Raw genomic sequence first — 19,849 nt, 5'->3', positions numbered from 1 at the left:
AGTGATATAAAAGATAAAATTATGGAGAATAAAGAAGTGAGCAAAAGAGAGATAATCAATTATTGGACCATGAGAGGATGATTTGAGAGATCAGCAATACCAAAAAGCAAAACCGTATTAGAATTATTGGGGTTGCAGAGGAAGAAGAAAGAGAGAGAGGGGCAGAAGGTATATTTGAGCAAATTATAGCTGAGAACTTCCCTAATCTGGGGAAGGAAATAGGCATTCAAGTCCAGGAAGCACAGAGAACCCCCATCAAAATCAATAAAAATAGATCAAAACTCTGACATATAATAGTGGATCCTGCAAATTTCAGAAATAAAGAGAAAATCTTGAAAGCAGCTCAAGACAAAAGGTCCTTGACCTACAAAAACAGGAACATTTGACTGGCAGCAGACCTATCCACAGGGACCTGGCAGGTCAGAAAGGGCTGGCATGATATATTCAGGGTACCAAATGAGAAAAACATGCAGCCAAGAATACTTTATCCAGCAAGACTGTCATTCAGAATGAAGGAGAGATAAAGAGCTTCCAGGACGAACAAAAACTAAAAGAATTTGTGATCACTAAAACAGCACTGCGAGAAATATTAAAGGGGATCCTGTAAGCAAAGAGAGAATCCAAAAGTAACATAGACCAGAAAGGAACAGAGACAATACACAGAAAGAGTGATTTTACAGGTAATATAATGGCACTAAATTCATATCTTTCAATAGTTACTCTGAATGTAAATGGGTTAAATGCTCTAATCAAAAGACACAATGTATCAGATTGGACAAAAAAGCAAGACCCAACCACATGCTGTCTACGGGAGACTCATTTTAGACCAAAAGCCACCTCCAGACTGAAAGAGAGGGGGTGGAGAAACATCTATCATGCTAATGGACATCAAAAGAAAGCTGGGGGAGAAACATCTATCATGCTAATGGACATCAAAAGAAAGCTGGGGTAACAATCCTTATATCAGACAAATTATGATTGGGATGGAATTGAAAGTATAGATTGCTCTGGGCAGCATAGACATGTTATTTTTCTTTATTTTTTATTTTTTTATTGTTATGTTAATCACCATTATTACATCATTAGTTTTTGATGTAGTGTTCCATGATTCATTGTTTCTGCATAACACACAGTGCTCCATGCAGAATGTGCGCTCTTTAATACCCATCACCAGGCTAGCCCATCCCCCTACCCTCCTCCCCTCTAGAACCCTCAGTTTGTTTTTCAGAGTCCATCGTCTCTCATCGTTCGTCTCCCCCTCCGACTTACTCCCCTTCATTCTTCCCCTCCTGCTATCTTCTTTTTCTTTTTTCTTAACATATGTTGCGTTATTTGTTTCAGAAGTACAGATCTGTGATTCAACAGTCTTGCACAATTCACAGCGTTCACCATAACACATACCCTACCCAATGTCTATCACCCAGCCACCCCATCCCTCCAACCCCCAAACACTCCAGTAACACTCAGTTTGTTTCCTGAGATTAAGAATTCCTCATATTAGTGAGGTCATATGATACATGTCTCTCTCAGATTGACTTATTTCACTCAGCATAACACCCTCCATTTCCATCCACGTCATTGCAAATGGCAAGATCTCATTCCTTTTGATGGCTGCATAATATTCCATTGTGTATATATACCACATCTTCTTTATCCATTCATCTGTCGATGGACATCTTGGCTCTTTCCACACTTTGGCTATTGTGGAAATTGCTGCTATAAACATTGGGGTGCACATGCCCCTTCGGATCACTACATTTGTATCTTTGTGGTAAATACCCAGTAGTGCAATTGCTGGATCGTATGGTAGCTCTATTTTCAACTGTTTGAGGAACCTCCATACTGTTTTCCAGAGGGGTTGCACCAGCTTGCATTCCCACCAACAGTGTAGGGGGTTCCCCTTTCTCCACATCCCCGCCAACATCTGTCTTTTCCTGACTTGTTAATTTTAGCCATTCTGACTGGTGTGAGGTGGTATCTCATTGAGGTTTTGATTTGGATTTTCCTGATGCCGAGCGACGTTAAGCACTTTTTCATGTGTCTGTTGGCCATTTGGATGTCTTCTTTGGAAAAATGTCTGTTCATGTCTTCTGCCCATTTCTTGATTGGATTATTTGTTCTTTGGGTGTTGAGTTTGATAAGTTCTTTATAGATTTTGGATACTATCCCTTTATCTGATATGTCATTTGCAAATATTTTCTCCCATTCTGTCGGTTGTCTTTTGGTTTTGTGGACTGTTTCTTTTGCTGTGCAAAAGCTTTTTATCTTGATGAAATCCCAATAGTTCATTTTTGCCCGGGCTTCCCGTGCCTTTGGCGATGTTTCTAAGAAGAAGTTGCTGTGGCTAAGGTCGAAAAGGTTGCTACCTGTGTTCTCCTTTAGGATTTTGATGGACTCCTGTCTCACGTTTAGGTCTTTCAACCATTTGGAGTTTATTTTTGTGTGTGGTGTAAGGAAATGGTCCACTTTCATTCTTCTGCATGTGGCTGTCCAATTTTCCCAACACCATTTGTTGAAGAAACTGTCTTTTTGCCATTGGATATTCTTTCCTGCTTTGTCAAAAATAAGTTGACCATAGAGTTGAGGGTCCATTTCTGGGCTCTCGATTCTGTTCCATTGATCTATGCGTCTGTTTTTGTGCCAGTACCATACTGTCTTGATGATGACAGCTTTGTAATAGAGCTGGAAGTCCGGAATTGTGATGCCGCCAGCTTTGCTTTTCTTTTTCAATATTCCTCTGGCTATTCGGGGTCTCTTCTGGTTCCATACAAATTTTAGGATTATTTGTTCCATTTCTTTGAAAAAAGTGGATGGTATTTTGATGGGGATTGCATTGAATGTGTAGATTGCTCTAGGTAGCATTGACATCTTCACAATGTTGATTCTCCCAATCCATGAGCATGGAACGTTTTTCCATTTCTTTGTGTCTTCTTCAATTTCTTTCATGAGTATTTTATAGTTTTCTGAGTACAGATCCTTTGCCTCTTTGGTTAAATTTATTCCTAGGTATCTTATGGTTTTGGGTGCAATTGTAAATGGGATCGACTCCTTGATTTGTCTCTCTTCTGTCTTGTTGTTGGTGTATAGGAATGCCACTGATTTCTGTGCATTGATTTTATATCCTGCTACTTTACTGAATTCCTGTATGAGTCCTAGCAGTATTGGGGTGGGGTCCTTTCGGTTTTCCACGTACAGTATCATATCATCTGCAAAGAGTGAGAGTTTGACTTCCTCTTTGCCGATTTGGATGCCTTTGATTTCTTTTTGTTGTCTGATTGCTGTGGCTAGGACTTCTAATACTATGTTGAATAGCAGTGGTGATAGTGGACATCCCTGCCGCGTTCCTGACCTTAGGGGAAAAGCTCTCAGCTTTTCCCCGTTGAGAATGATATTCGCTGTGGGTTTTTCATAGATGGCTTTTATGATATTGAGGTATGTACCCTCTATCCCTATACTCTGAAGAGTTTTGATCAAGAAAGGATGCTGTACTTTGTCAAATGCTTTTTCTGCATCTATTGAGAGGATCATATGATTCTTGTTCTTTCTTTTCTTAATATATGGTATCACGTTGATTGATTTGCGGATGTTGAACCATCCTTGCAGCCCACGGATAAATCCCACTTGGTCGTGGTGAATAATCCTTTTAATGTACTGTTGGATCCTATTGGCTAGTATTTTGGTGAGAATTTTTGCATCTATGTTCATCAAGGATTTTGATCTGTAATTCTCCTTTTTGATGGGGTCTTTGTCTGGTTTTGGGATCAAGGTAATCCTGGCCTCATAAAATGAGTTTGGAAGTTTTCCTTCCATTTCTATTTTTTGGAACAGTTTCAGGAGAATAGGTATTAATTCTTCTTTAAATGTCTGATAGAAATCCCCTGGGAAGCCATCTGGCCCTGGGCTTTTGTTTCTTGGGAGATTTTTGATGACTGCTTCAATTTCCTTAGTGGCTATAGGTCTGTTCAGGTTTTCTATTTCTTCCTCGTTCAATTTTGGTAGTTGATACATCTCTAGGAATGCATCCGTTTCTTCCAGGTTATCTAATTTGCTGGCATAGAGTTGCTCATAATATGTTCTTATAATTGTTTTTATTTCTTTGGTGTTGGTTGTGATCTCTCCTCTTTCATTCATGATTTTGTTGATTTGGGTCATTTCTCTTTTCTTTTTGATATGTCTGGCCAGGGGTTTATTAATCTTGTTAATTCTTTCAAAGAATCAGCTCCTAGTTTCGTTGTTCTGTTCTACTGTTTTTTGGTTTCTAGTTCATTGATTTCTGCTCTGATCTTTATTATTTCTCTTCTCCTGCTATGTTTAGGCCTATTTGCTGTTCTTTCTCCAGCTCCTTTAGGTGTAGTGTTAGGTTGTGTATTTGAGACCTTTCTTGTTTCTTGAGAAAGGCTTGTATTACTATATACTTTCCTCTCAGGACTGCCTTTGCTGTATCCCAAAGATTTTGAACAGTTGTGTTTTCATTTTCATTGTTTTCCATGAATATTTTTAATTCTTCTTTAATTTCCTGGTTGACCCATTCATTCTTTAGTAGGATGCTCTTTAGCCTCCATGTATTTCAGTTCTTTCCGACTTTCCTCTTGTGATTGAGTTCTAGTTTCAAAGCTTTGTGGTCTAAAAATATGCAGGGAATAATCCCAGTCTTTTGGTACCGGTTGAGACCTGATTTGTGACCTAGGATGTGATCAATTCTGGAGAATGTTCCATGGGCACTAGAGAAGAATGTGTATTCTGTTGCTTTGGGATGGAATGTTCTGAATATGTCTGTGAAGTCCATTTGGTCCAGTGTGTCATTTAAAGTCTTTATTTCCTTGTTGATCTTTTGCTTAGATGATCTGTCCATTTCAGTCAGGGGGTGTTAAAGTCCCCCACTATTATTGTATTGTTGTTAATGTGTTTCGTCGCTTTTGTTATTAATTGCCTTATATAATTGGCTGCTCCCATGTTAGGGGCATAGATATTTACAATTGTTAGATCTTCTTGTTGGATAGACCCTTTAAGTAGCATATAGTGTCCTTCCTCATCTCTTATTACAGTCTTTGTTTTAAAATCTAATTTGTCTGATATAAGGATTGCCACCCCAGCTTTCTTTTGGTGTCCATTCCCATGGTAAATGGTTTTCCACCCCCTCACTTTCAATCTGGGACTGTCTTTGGGTCTAAAATGAGTCTCTTGCAGACAGCATATCGATGGGTCTTGTTTTTTAATCCAATCTGATAGCCTGTGTCTTTTGATTGGGGCATTTAGCCCATTTACATTCAGGGTAACTATTGAAAGGTATGAATTTAGTGCCATTGTATCGCCTGTAAGGTGACTGTTACTGTATATTGTCTGTGTTCCTTTCTGATCTATGCTGCTTATAGACTCTCTTTTTGCTTAGAGGACCCCTTTCAATATTTCTTGGAGGGCTGGTTTCGTGTTTGCAAATTCCTTTAGTTTTCGTTTGTCCTGGAGCTTTTTATCTCTCCTTCAATTTTCAATGAGAGCCTAGCCGGATATAGTATTCTTGGCTGCATATTTTTCTCGTTTAGTGCTCTGAAGATATCTTGCCAGTCCTTTCTGGCCTGCCAGGTCCCTGTGGATCGGGCTGTTGCCAATCTAATATTTGTACCATTGTGGGTTACATATCTCTTCTCCTGAGCTGCCTTCAGGATTTTCTCTTTGTCTCTGAGACTCGTAAGTTTTACTATTCGATGTTGGGGTGTTGACCTATTATTATTGATTTTGAGAGGGGTTCTCTGTGCCTCCTGGATTTTGATGCCTGTTTCCTTCCTCACATTAGGGAAGTTCTCTGCTATTATTCGCTCCAATATACCTTCTGCCCCTCTCTCTCTTCTTCTTCTGGGATCCCAATTATTCTAATGTTGTTTCGTCTTATCGTATCACTTATCTCTTGAATTCTGCCCTCATGAACTTGTGGTTGTTTATCTCTCTTTTCCTCAGCCTCTTTATTTTCCATCATTTGGTCTTCTATATCGCTGATTCTCTCTTCTGCCTCATTTATCCTAGCAGTTAGTGTCCCCATTTTTGATTGCACCTCATCAATAGCCTCTTTGATTTCGAGTTGGTTAGATTTTAGTTCTTTTATTTCTCCAGAAAGGGTTTCTTTAATAACTTCCATGCTTTTTTCCAGCCCAGCTAGTATCTTTAAAGTCATGATTCTGAACTCTAGGTCCGACATCGTACTAATGTCCGTATTGAGTAGGTCCCTGGCTGACGGTACTACCTCTTGTTCTTTTTGCTGAGGTGATTTTTTTCGTCTTGTCATTTTGTCCAGAGAAGAATAGATGAATGAGAGAACAAAATGCTAACAGGTTAACAACGTCCCCAGCAAATATACTGTATACAAATCAGAAAAGACCTGAAACCGGTGGAAAAGAAAGGGAAGGAAAGAAAAAAGAAAGAGAAAAAAAAAAGATAAAAACAAAAACAGAACAATACAAAGAAAGCAGATTATGATCACATATGATCAGATTAGTGCATAGATCAGTGCCACAGACTAGATTTTGGTCGTATTTTGGTCTGTTAGTAAAACGTGCCTCCTAAAATTTTAAAGGAAGAAAGACATATATGTACAAAATAAAGGTTGATACAATGAAGGGATGGAAGATGACTGTAAAGATGAAAATTATAAAAGATTTTATAAAAGGAATTGATAAGTTTTTTGAAAAAAGAAAGAAGATTTTTTAAAAAAAGGGAGAGAATGTGATCAGGCAGGAGACTAGAACAAAGCCATACACTAGTGATTTAGGGTATATTTTGATCTGTTAGAAGAAACTGTATCTCAAAATTTTAAAGAGATAACAACTTATATATATATGCCAAAAATAAGGGCAACTACTCTGAAGGGATAAAATATGACTCTAAAAATGAGAAATAAAAAATGTTTCTTTTTAAAAAGGGATTGATAAGATGTTGGTTGAAAAAGAGAAAAAGAAAAATTAAAAAAAAACGGTTAAAAAATTAACTTTGATGAACTATTGAATCACGGTAAAAAAAAGCCATGAATTCTATGTGCAGTATTCCCCTAGCGCTGGAGTTCTCCCGTTCTCCTTGATCGGTAAACTTGGTCTTGGCTTGCTGGCTGTTCGTGCTGATCTTCTGGGGGAGGGGCCTTTTGCTGTGGTTTCCAAATGTCTTTGCCGGAGGCTGAATTGCCCCGCCCTTGTCGGTCTGGGCTAAGCAAGCTGCTGGGGTTTGCTCTCAGGAGCTTTTGTTCCCTGCAAGCTCTTGGTACAGCTTTGGAGGACCAGGGCGAAAATGGTGGCCTCCCAATCTCCACCGGGAGGAGCTGAGAACTCGGGGCCCCGATCCTCAGTGCGCCCCCAGAGAAAAGCAGTCACTCCCGTCTCCCTGGTCTCTGGCCGCACTCCATGCTCACCCGGCCTGTGACTGAGTGTTTGTATCTCTGGCACCCAACCCTGTTTGTAGTCTCCAAACCCAGATCCCTGTGGTGCGTTCCCGCACTGCTCCTCCCGGGGGAAAAAGGGGAGTCTTCCCAGCTCTGCCGCTTGTTGTGTCCCTGCTGGAGGAGCAGTGGCCCGACTGGGCCACGGATCATAGTTTATGGCAACCCCGAGCTGAGAGCCCGCGCGTCAGCTCTGTTTCTGCAGCCGGCTTCCCCGCTCCAATACCTGGGAGCTCTGCTGCACTCAGGCACCCCTGGTCTTTCTGTGACCCCAAGGGTCCTGAGACCACACTGTCCCGGGAGGATTCCACCCTCCGCTTAGCCACTGCAGTGACGTCGCTCAGCGGAGCCAAATTCTAAAAGGTCCGATTTTGTGCTCCCCGGCTCTATCACTTGCCAGAAGCGGCCGACGGAGGCTCCCTCCCCCGCCGTCTATTCTCCCGAATATCACCTCAGATTCACTTCTCCGCACATCCTATCTTCCAGTAAGTGGTCGCTTCTCTGTTCAGAGAGTTGTTGCTACTCTCCTCTTCGATCTCCTGTTGAGTTCGTAGGTGTTCAGAATGGTTTGATTCCTATTCAGCTGAAATCCTGAGACCAGACGAAATCTAGGTCTCCTACTCCTCTGCCATTTTGCTCCGACCCCCCAGCATAGACATTTTAACAATATTTATTCTTCCGATCCATGAGCATGGAATGTTTTTCCATCTTTTTGTGTCTTCTTCAATTTCTTTCATAACTGTTCTGTAGTTTTTAGAGTACAGATCCTTTACCTCTATGGTTAGGTTTATTCCAAGGTGTCTTATGGTTTTTGGTGCTATTGTAAATGGAATCAATTCTCTAATTTCTCTTTCTACAGTTACATTGTTAGTGTATAGGAAAGCAACTGATTTCTGTGCATTGCTTTTATATCCTGCCACATTCCTGAATTGCTGTATGAGTTCTAGTAACTTGGGGGTGGAGTCTTTTGGGTATTCCACATAAAGTATCATGTCACCTGCAAAGAGAGAGTTTGACTTCTTGGCCAATTTGAATACAGTTTATTTCTTTTTGTTGTCTGTTTGCTGTTGCTAAGACTTCTAGTACTATGTTGAACAATAGTCTTGAGAGTGGGCATCCTTGTCCTGTTCCCGATCTTAAGGGAAATGCTCTCAGCTTTTCCCCATTGAGAACGATATTCACTGTGGGCTTTTCAAAGATGGTTTTTATGAAATTGAGGAATGTTCCTCTATCCCTACAAATTATATTTTAAACCACAGCCTGTAGTAAGAGATGAAGAGGGACACTATATCATACTTAAAGCGTCTGTCCAAGAAGAAGATCTAACAATTAAAAGTATTTATGCCCTTACCTTGGGAGCAACTAATTATTTCAATTAATTAATAACAAAATTGAATAAACACATTGATAATAATACAATAATAGTGGTGGACTTTAACAACCCACTCACAGCAATGGACAGATCATCTGAGATCAACAAGGAAACAAGGCTTTGAATGACATGCTGGACCAGATGGATTTCACAGACATTCAGAGCATTCCATCCTAAAGGAACAGAACACACATCTTTCTCGAGTGCACATGGAACATTCTCCAGAAGAGATCACATGCTGCGTCAGAAATCAGGTCTCCACCAGTACCAAAAGATTGGGTTTATTCCTTGCATATTCTCAGGGAATCCTGAACTCAATCACAAGAGGAAATTTGGAAGAAATTCAAATACTTGGAGGTTAAAGACCATCCAACTAAAGAATGAATGGGTCCACTAGGAAATTAAAGAGGAATTTTAAAAATGTCATGGAAGCAAATGAAAATGAAAACACGACTGTTCAAAAAACCTGTGGGATGTAGCAAAGGTGGTCCTAAAAGGAAAGTACATAGCAATACAAGCCTTTCTCATGAAATTAGAAAAGTCTCAGAGACACAAGTTAACACTACACCTAAAGGAGCTGGAGAAAGAAGAGGAAATAAGCTTAAACCAAGCAGGAGAAGAGAAATAATAAAGATTAGAGCAGAAATCAATGAAACAGAAACCAAAAGAACAGTAGAAGACATCAATGAAACTAGAAGCTGATTCTTTGATAGAATTAATAAGATTTATAAACCCATAGCCAGACTTATGAAAAAGAAAAGAGAAATGACCCAAATAAATAAAATCATGAAAGAAAGAGGAGAGATCACAACCAACACCAAGGAAATACAGACAATTTTAAGAAAATATTATGAGCAACTACATGCCAACAACTTAGGCAATCTGGAAGAAAGTGATGTATTCCCAGAAAGTTATAAACTACTAAAACTGAAGCAGGAAGAAATAGAAAACCAAACAGACCTAAAACCGGCAAGGAAATTGAAGAAGTAATCAAAAATCTCCAAAAAACAAGAGTCCAGGGCCAGATGGGTTCCCAGGGAAGTTCTACCAAACATTTAAAGAAGAAATAATACCTATTCTTGTGAAGCTGTTTCAAAAAATAGAAATGGAAGGAAAACTTCCAAATTCATTCTATGAGGCCAGTGTACTTTGATCCCCAAACCAGACAAAGATGCCACCAAAAAAGAGTATTACAGACCAACATCCTTGATGAACATGAATGCCAAAATTCTTATCAAGATACTAGCCAATAGGATCCAACAATACATTAAAAGAATCAATCACCACGACCAAGTGGGACTTATTCCTGGGCTACAAAGGTTGTTCAACATCCACAAATCAATAATAAGATACATCAAATTAATAAAAGAAATGACAAGAAGCATATGATCCACTCAATTGGTGCAGAAAAATCATTGGCAAAATACAGCATCTTTTCTTGATTAAAACACTCCACAGTGTAGGGATAGAGGTAACATATCTCAATATCATAAAAGCCATCTATGATAATCTCACAGTGAATATCATTCTCAATAGGAAAACAGTGAGAGCTTTTCCCTAAGGTCAGGAACAGAACAGGGATGCCCACTCTCACCACTGTTGTTCAACATAGTACTCAAGTCCTAGCCTTAGCAATCAGATAACAAAAAGAAATAAAAGTCATTCAAATTGGCAAGGAAGTCAAATCCTCGCTCTTCACAGATGATAAGATAGTTTATGTGGAAAACCCAAAAAGACTCCACCCATAAATAACTAGAACTCATACAGCAATTCAGGAACATGGCAGGATACAAAATCAATGCACAGAAATCAGTTGCATTTCTATACACTAACAATGAGACAGAAGAAAGAGAAATTAAAGAATTTACAATTGAACCATTTACAATTGCACCCAAACCATAAGATACCTAGGAATAAACCTAATCAAAGAGGAAAAGGATCTGTACACTAAAAACTACAGAACACTTATGAAATAAAATGAGGAAGACACAAAGAGATGGAAAAACACTCCATGCTCATGGATTGGAAGACTAAATATTGTTAAAATGTTTGTGCTGCCTAGAACAATCTACACATTCAGTGCAATCTCTATCAAAATAGCATCATATGTTTCACAGAGCTGGAACAAATAATCCTAAAATTTGTATGGAACAAGAAAAGACCCCGGATAACCAGAGAAATGTTAAAAAAGAAAATCAAAGCTTGTGGCATCCAAGCTATATTACAAAGCTGTAATCATCAAGACATTATGGTAATGGCAAAAAAAACAGACACTTAGATAAATGGAATAGAATAGAGAACCCAGCAATGGACCCTCACACCCTGCTGAGCTGGGACCCCATTGCAGGGCTCGATCGTAAGACCCCAAGATTATGACCTGAGCCAAAGGCAGATGCTTAACTGACTGAGCCACCCAAGCACATCTAGACTGTCAATTCTGTAGTCAACTAATCTTCAACAAAACAGGAAAGAATATCCAATGGAAATAGTCTCTTCTACAAATGGTGTTGGGAAAATTGGACAGCCACATGTAGAAGAATGAAACTGGACTATTTTCTTATACCATACACAAAGATAAACTCCAAATGGATGTAATACCAAAATGTGAAACAGAAATCCATCAAAATCCTAGAGACGAACACAGGCAGCAACTTCTTTGACCTTGCCTGCAGCAAATCTTGTTCTGATTTGTCTTGCTAGACAAATCTTTCCCTCTAAAGGCAAGGGAAAGAAAAACAAATAATGAACTATTGGGACTTCATCAATATAAAAAGCTTTTGCACAGCAAAGGAAACAGTCAGCAAAATCAAAAGGCAACTGGGAGAATGGGAGAAGATATTTGCAAATAACATATCAAATAAAGGGCTAGTATCCAAGATCTACAAAGAACTTATCAAACTCAACACCCAAAAAACAAACAAACAAACAAACAAAAAACAGTCAAGAAATGGGCAGAAAACATGAACAGACACTTCGCCAAAGAAGACAAGAGATAGTGAGTTGCTGCTCTTAAAGAAACTCCAGCCTGCATGGAATGTCAACATAAAAATGTCAGTTTATACAACAGTGGGGGCAAATGGGAGAGAGATCTGTTCATACTGATTTCAGAGCATGTTGGGAGTCTGAAAATGAGGGAGTTGTTCCAACATAAACACAGAACCACCTGCGGGAAGCAGGGCACACAGTCACTTATAGCCTTGGTCCAAGACTCAGAGCAAATTTTGTTTGTGCACCAGGTGCACAGCTCCTGCTGTTTGCCCCACCCAGCCACAGCATAGTGCCTAGCTGCATGCTCTCAGCCACTGTCCTATGCCACACTCAGCCTCTTGTCCCCAGCCACCCCTGTGTGCAACCCCAGCTGCAGCAGCACTTTGGGGGATCCAGCATAGTACTACTGGCACAGTGCAATTTTGCTAACACCACTGACCCACTCCCAAGTTCCCTGGTAGGAACTCTCTCTCCTTAGCTGGCCTGCCTGGGTCTCACTAACACCACAGAGAACCAGCACAGATCAAAAAAGGCAGAGTGTCAGTGCAGAAGAATGCATTGAAAGGAAAAAGCAACTCATATGGAATACTCCTGAATTGCCAGGTTCTGGTGAACAGGAGACAGAGCTCTGTAGATCAGTCCAGGACATACTCTTCATAGAGTCACTATTTTCAATAATATAAGATATAGGTGACTTTCTTAACACAGAGGAATAGACACAGAGAGGCAGAAAAAATGAGGAGACAGAGAAATTGATCACAGATGAAAGAAGAGGACAAGACCACAGCCAGAGATCTAAGTGAAACAGATATAAATAACATGCCTGATAGAGTATTTAAAGTAATGATCATAAGGATACTCACTGGACTTGAGAAAAGAGTGAAAGACAGTGAGACCATGAGCTCAGAGATGAAGAATAACATAGCAGCGATAAGAGCTCATTAAATGAAATGAGAAACATGCTTGAGGCAATGAACAGCAAGCTAGAAGAAGCAGAGGAATAAATTAATGACTTAGATGAGAGAGTAATGGAAAGCAATCAAGCTGAACAAAAGAGAGAAAAAAGAATTATATAAAACGAGAATATACATAGAGAACTCAGTGACTTTATCAAACATAATAACATTCATATTATCGGAGTCCTAGAAGAATAAGAGAGAAAAAAGGGAGGCAGAAAATTTATTTGAAGAAATCATAGCTGAAAATTTCCCTAATCTGGAGAAGGAAAGAGATATCCAGATCCAGAAGGCACAGGGAACTCCCATGAAAATCAACAAAAACAGATCCACAAGACATATTGTAATTAAAATTCCAAAAATATGGTGATAAAGCAAAAAAAAAACCTTAAAAGCAGCAAGACAAAAAAAGTCAGTAATTTACAAAGAAAAGCCCACAAAGCTGCCAGATTTTTCAACAGAAAGTTTGCTAGCCAGAAGGAGTGGCATGATATATTCAAAGGGCTAAATGAGAAAAATTTGCACCCAAGAATACTCTATCCAGCAAGGCTATCATTCAGAATAGAAGGAGAAATAAAGATTTCCTAGACAAAGAAAAATTAAAGGAGTTTATAACCACTAAACCAGCCCTGCAAGAAATATTAAAGAGCACAACTTGAGTGAAAAGGACAGAACAAAATTGACAGTATGAAGGTAGGAAACACAAAAGTAGTAAAAATGAATATTTTGGTAAAAAATCAGTCAAGAAAATAACAAAATAAAATGATATAAAATATAATAACACATACCTAAAATGTGGGAGGGGGAGAAGAGTAAAGAATGGGTTAAAACTTCAGCAACCCTCAACTTAATATGGACCACTATATGCAGAAGAGGTTATATATAAACCTAATGGTAACCATACATCAAAAACCTCTAATAAACAGGCAAAGAATAAGAAGATAAAAATATGAATATATCACTAAAGAAAGTCAGCAAAACATGAAAGAGAGGAAGACAAGAAAGAATCAGAGAATATCTCCAGAAACAACCACAAAACAAGTAATAAAATGGCAAAAATACATATCCACCAATAATTACACTGAATGTAAATGGAATAATGCTCCAAACAAAAGACATAGGGTGTCTGGGGCACCTGGATGTCTCAGTCGGTTAAGCATCCAACTTTTGATTTCAACTTATGATCTCAGGGTCCTGAGAGGGAGCCCCACATCCAGCTCTGTGCTCAGTGGGGTGTCTGCTTGAGATTCTCTCTTATCTCCCTCTGCCCTTCCCCCGCTCTCTCTCTTTATATAATGAATAAATAAATCTTTAAAAAAGAAGACATAGGGTGTCATAATGGATAAAAAATAAGACCAGACTATATGCTGCCAACAAGAGACTCATTTTAGACCTAACAACACCTACGGATTCAAAGTGAGGAGATGGAGAATTGTCCATCATGCAAATGGTTATCAAAAAAATCTGGAATAGTACAATTTCTTTTTTTTCCAAATTTTTATTTAAATTCTAGTTAGTTAACATATAGTGTAATATTGTAACAAGAGTAGAATTTAGTGATTGATCACTTATACATGACACACAGTGCTCATTATCACAAGTGCCCTCTTCAATACCCAACACCATTTTAGCCAATCCCCCACCTACCTCACTCCACCAACACTCATTTTGTCATCTATCCTTGAGTCTCTTATGCTTTGCTTCCATCTCCCTCTCTTTTTTTCTCTTCCCATATGTTCATCTGTTTTGTTTCCTAAATTCCACATATGAGTGAAATCATATGGTATTTTGTCTTTCTCTGACTGACTTATTTTGCTTAGCATAATACACTTAGTTCACTCATGTCATTGCAAATGGAAAGATTTCTTTTTTTGATGGCTGAGTAACATTCCATTGTATATATATACACCATTTCTTCTTTATCCATTGATTAGTCAGTCAACACTTGGGGTCTTTCTTTTGTTTTGCTTTTGTTGATAATGCTGCTATAAACATTGGAGTGAATGTACCCCATCAAATCTGTAATTTGTATCCTTTGGGTAAATACTTACTACTTCAATTGCTGGATTATAGTGTAGTTTTATTTTTATCTTTCTGAGGAAACTCCATACTGTTTTCCAGAGTGGCTGCATCAGTTTGCATTCCCACCAACAGTGTAAGAGGGTTCCCCTTTCTCTGCATCCTCACCAACATCTGTTGTTTCCTGCATTGTTAATTTTAGATATTCTGACAGGTGTGAGGTAATACCTCATTGTAGTTTTGATTTGGATTTACCTGATGATGAGTGATGTTGAGCATTTTTTCATGTGTCTTTTAGTGAGCTGAATGTCTTTTTTGGAAAAATGTTTGTTCATGTCTTCTGCCCATTTCTTAATTGGATTATTTATTTTTTGGGTGTTGAGTTTGATAAGTTCTTTATAGATTTTGGATACTAACTCTTTATCAGATATGTCATTTAAAAATATCTTCTCCCATGCCATAGACTGATTTTCAACTTTGCTGTTGTTTCCTTTGCTGTGCAGCTTTTTATCTTAATAAATTCTGAGTAATTTTTGCTTTTATTTCTCATGACTCCAGTGACACGTTTAGTGAGAAGTTGCTATGAGGCCAAAGAGGTTGCTGTCTATGTTCTCCTCTATGATTTTGATGGTTTCCTGTCTCACATTTAAGTTTTTCATCCATTTTGAATTTATTTTTGTTTATGGTGTAAGAAAGTGGTCCAGTTTCATTCTTCTGCATGTTGCTGTCCAGGTTTCCCAACACCATTTGTTGAAAAGGCTGTCTTTTTTTCCATTGGATATTCTTTCCTCCTTTGTCAAAGGTTACTTGACCATACAGTTGTGGGTCCATTTCTGGGTTTTCCATTCCATTCCATTGATCTATGTGTCTGTTTTTGTGCCAGTACCATGTTGTCTTGATGATGACAACTTTGTAATACAGCTTGAAGTTCAGAATTGTGATGCCTCCAACTTTGCTTTTCTTTCTCAAGACTGCTTTGGCTATTCAGGGTCTTTTGTTGTTCCATACAAATTTTAGGGTTGTTTGTTCTAGCTCTGTGAAAAATGTTGCTGGTATTTTGATATGAATTGTGTTAAATGTATACATTGCTTTTGGTAGTATAGACATTTTAACAGTATTTTCTCTTCCAATCTATAAGGATGGTTCTCAAGGTCAGCAGGCTTGGCTGGGATAGAGCCCTAAGGGCACGGTCCTGTTCCTGGAGAGAAGGCAGGCAAACAATGCAGGGGAAAGATGATGGTGACAGCAATTTGAATAACATCTGGGACACACAGAGGAGAGATTATTCGTTTTCCATGGAGCATGTCCTTGAGAGTCAGCATTCATGGAGATGTCTATCTGGGGACAAAGGAGCTGGCCAGCACCATCTCCCGCCTTGGTTCCTCAACATAAACACAGAGCAACCCGTAGGAAGCACTGCAGTGATGACAATGGCTGACTGGCTTGCTTACACCAGGTCCCAAACCCCTGTTCTCTGGTGGGACTGACCTTCTCAGTTATACTTGCCTCAATCTTAATGTGGTGGGCCCCTTCCACAGAAGACCAGAAGAAACCCCTGCCCACGGCACATCTACCAACCAAAGAGTTCTGCAGGGTTTCAGTTCTAGTAGAAGTAGTATCAGGTCTCATTTAACTAGCAGAGCACACCTAGTTAAAACTGGCCACAGTCTGGCCAAGGACTAGACACTTCTCATTGCAGGGACAGAGAGTTTCTACAGATGACTTGCCTGAAAGATGGAGTACCCAAAACACAACAGCAGAGTGCATGCAGCACACATCAGAGACACTCCCTGAAGCAGCAGGGCCTGGGCATTATACGAATGCTTCTTCATGATGCCATTACTGTCAGGAGCAGGAAACAACTGGCCTTTCTAACAGAGAAGAAAGCAGACACTTAGACAGAATGCCAAGACAGAGGAATTCATCCCAAATGAAACAACACAATAAGGCCACAGCCAGAGATCTAAGTGAAACAGATATAAGTAACATGCCAGATAAAGAAAGCAACAATTATAAAGATACTCACTGGGCTTGAGAAAAGAATGAGAGACATCAGGGATATACAAAAGAGGATAAAAGGTTAAAAAAGAATCATTCAGAAATGAAGAATGTAATAATTTGGATTGGGTGCTGGCTTCATGCAATGAACAGCAGGCTGAAAGAAGCATAGGAAAGAAATAGTGATATAGAGGACAAGATAATGGAAAATAATGAAGCTGAACAAAAGAGAGAAAGAATAATTATGGAACACATGAATAGACTTACAGAACTCAGTGACTCCATCAAAAGTAATAACATCTATATTATAGGAGTCCCAGAAAAAGAAGAGAGAGAAAAAAGGGGCAGAAGGTTTATTTGAGGAAGTTATAGCTGAAAAATTCCCCTAACCTGGGGAAGGAAACAGATATCTAAATGCAAGAAGCAAAGGGAACTCCCATCATAATCAATAAAAGCAGGCCAAAACCAAGACATTGTGGTAAATTTGCAAAATAAAGTGATAAAGGAAAACAAACTTAAAAGCAATAAGAGAAAAGAAGTCCTTAACTTATAAGGGAAGACCCATAAGGCCAGCTTCAGATTTCCAAACAGAAATGTGGCAAGCCACAAGGGAGTGGCATGATATATTCAAAGTGCTAAATGGGGAAAATCTGCAGCCTACAGTATTTTATCCAGCAAGGCTATCATCCAGAATAGGAAAGATGAAGAGTTTCCCAGACAAACAAAAGCTAAATGAGTTTGTGACCACTAAACCAGCACTGAAAGAAATATTAAAGGCAACTCTTTAAGTGGGAAGGAAAGACCAAAAGAGACAAAGACAAGACAGGATCAGAGAAAACTTCCAGAAACAATGACAAAGCAAGTAATAAAATGGCAATAAATACATATCTATTAATAATTACTCTGAATGTAAATGGACTAAATGCTCTAATTAAGACATAGGTTGTCAGAATGGACAAAAAAAAAAAAACCCAACCTATGTATATGCTGCCTACAGGAGACTCATTTTAGATCTAAAGACACCTGCAGATTGAAAGTGAGGGGATGGAGAAACATTTATCATGCAAACAAACTTCAAAAGTAAGCCAAAGTAGCAATACTTATAGCAGACAAACTAGACTTTAAAACAAAGACTGTGGGACGCCTGGGTGGCTCAGTCAGTTAAGTGGCTGCCTTCAGCCCGGGTCATGATCCCAGGGTCCTGGGATCGAGTCCTGCATTGGGCTACTTGCTCGGTGGGGAGCCTGCTTCTCTCTCTCTCTCCCTCTGCTTGTGCTCTCTCTGTCAAATAAATAAAATCTTTAAAAAAAATAATAAAACAGAGACTGTAACAAGGGATGAGGAAGAGTACTATATAATAACAAGGGGGACAATACAACAAGATCTAAAATTGTAAATTAAGGAAAATTGTAAAATAAAGAAACAGTGGCTTTGAATGACAGACTGGACCAGATGGATTTAATAAATATATTTGGAACACAGCCTTCTAAAACAGCAAAATATCCATTTTTTTCAAGTGCGTATGATACATTCTTCAGAGTAGATCACGTGTTAGCCCACAAAACAAGCCTCAAGAAATTAAAAAAACATCGAAGTCATACTGTGCTACTTTTCTGACCATAACACTATGAAAATAGAAATTAACCACAAGAAAAAATCTGGAAATAGCACAAATACATGGAAGTTAAATAACTTGCTACTAAATAATGAATAAGTCCACCTAGAGATCAAAGAAGGAACAAAAAATTACATAGAAACAAATGAAAATGAAAACACAAAGGTCCAAAATCTTTGGGATGCAGCAAAAACAGTTCTAAGTGGGAAACTTATAGCAATGCAGGCCTACTTCGAGAAGCAAGAAATATCTCAAATAATGTACCTAACCTTTCACCTAAAGAGCTGGAAAAAGAATAAACAAAATGCAAACACAGCAGAAGGAAAGAATAATAGAGATTAGAGCAAATGTAAATGTTGTAGAGAGTAAAAAGAATAATAGAACAGATCAGTAAAACCAGGAGCTTGTTCTTTGAAAAGATCAACAAAATTGATAAACCTCTAGCCAGACTTTCATGAAACAAAAAAGAGAGGACCCAAATAAACAAACTAATAAATGAAAGAGGGGAAAAAACCAACAACAACACGAAAATACAAATAATTGTAAGAGGATATTATGAAAATCTATATGACAACAAATTAGAAAACCTAGAAGAAATAGATAAATTCCTAGAAACATATGACCTAGCAAAACTGAAGCATAAAGAAATAGGAAATTTCCACAGACTTATTAGCAATGAATGAGCAAAGAAAATGAATCCATATTCAAAAAACTTGGTATTTACCCAAAGGATACAAAAATACTGATTTGAAGGATTACATGCACCCTGATGTTTATAACATTATCAACAATAGCCAAGTCATGGAAAGAGCCTAAATTTCCAATGACTGATGAATGGATAAAGACTGATGAATGGTATATATACATACAATGGAATATTATGCAGCCACAGAAATGAGACCTTGCAATATGCAATGATGTGGACAGAGCTAGAGAACATTATGCTAAGTGAAAAAACTCCCAACAAACAAAAGTCCAGGACAAAGTGGATTCACAGGTGAATTCTACCAAATATTTAAACAAGAATTAGATGCCTGGCTGGCTCAGTTGGTAGAGCACGTGACTCTTGATCTCCAGGTTGTGCATTCAAGTTCCACCTTGGGTGCAGAGATTACTTAAAAATAAAGAAGGGTTATTTCTATTCTTCTCAAACTATTCCAAAAAGTAGAAGAGGAAGGAAAACTTCCAAATTTATTCTATCAGACCAGGATTACCTTGATATCAAAATCAAATAAACACACAACAAAAAAAGAGAATTACAGACCAATATCTCTAATGAAAACAGATGAAAAATGATCAACAAAGAACTAGCAAACTGAATCCAAAAAAACATTAAAAAATTCATTCTTGATCAAGTCCAGAAGTCTGTTGCATTCTTATATACTAATAATGAAGGAGCAAAAGGGAAATTAAGAAAAAGTGTCATTTACAATTGCTCCAAAAGTACTAAAGTATTTAGGAATAACCTTAACCAAAGAGGTGAA

The sequence above is a fragment of the Callorhinus ursinus genome, unplaced genomic scaffold (genome assembly GCF_003265705.2).
Source record: "Callorhinus ursinus isolate GAN/ISIS: 27379988/994484 unplaced genomic scaffold, GSC_fseal_2.0 scaffold40, whole genome shotgun sequence".
Lineage (NCBI taxonomy): Eukaryota > Metazoa > Chordata > Mammalia > Carnivora > Otariidae > Callorhinus > Callorhinus ursinus.
This window is presented reverse-complemented; position numbering follows the sequence as displayed.